The sequence below is a fragment of the Macrobrachium nipponense genome, chromosome 9 (assembly GCF_015104395.2).
Source record: "Macrobrachium nipponense isolate FS-2020 chromosome 9, ASM1510439v2, whole genome shotgun sequence".
Lineage (NCBI taxonomy): Eukaryota > Metazoa > Arthropoda > Malacostraca > Decapoda > Palaemonidae > Macrobrachium > Macrobrachium nipponense.
Genome location: NC_061110.1, coordinates 108,606,056 through 108,606,288, shown reverse-complemented (window position 1 = coordinate 108,606,288; position 233 = coordinate 108,606,056).

Here is a 233-nt window from a genome sequence, read left to right as displayed (position 1 = left end):
ACACTTCCATTCTCTCTCTCTCTCTCTCTCTCTCTCTCTCTCTCTCTCTCTATCTCTCTACTATATATATATATATATATATATATATATATATATATTATAGATATATATATTTATATATATATATACTATATATATATATATATATATATATAATAGGTAGATAGATTGATGAATATAGTATATATATATATATATATATATATATATATATATATATATATATATATATG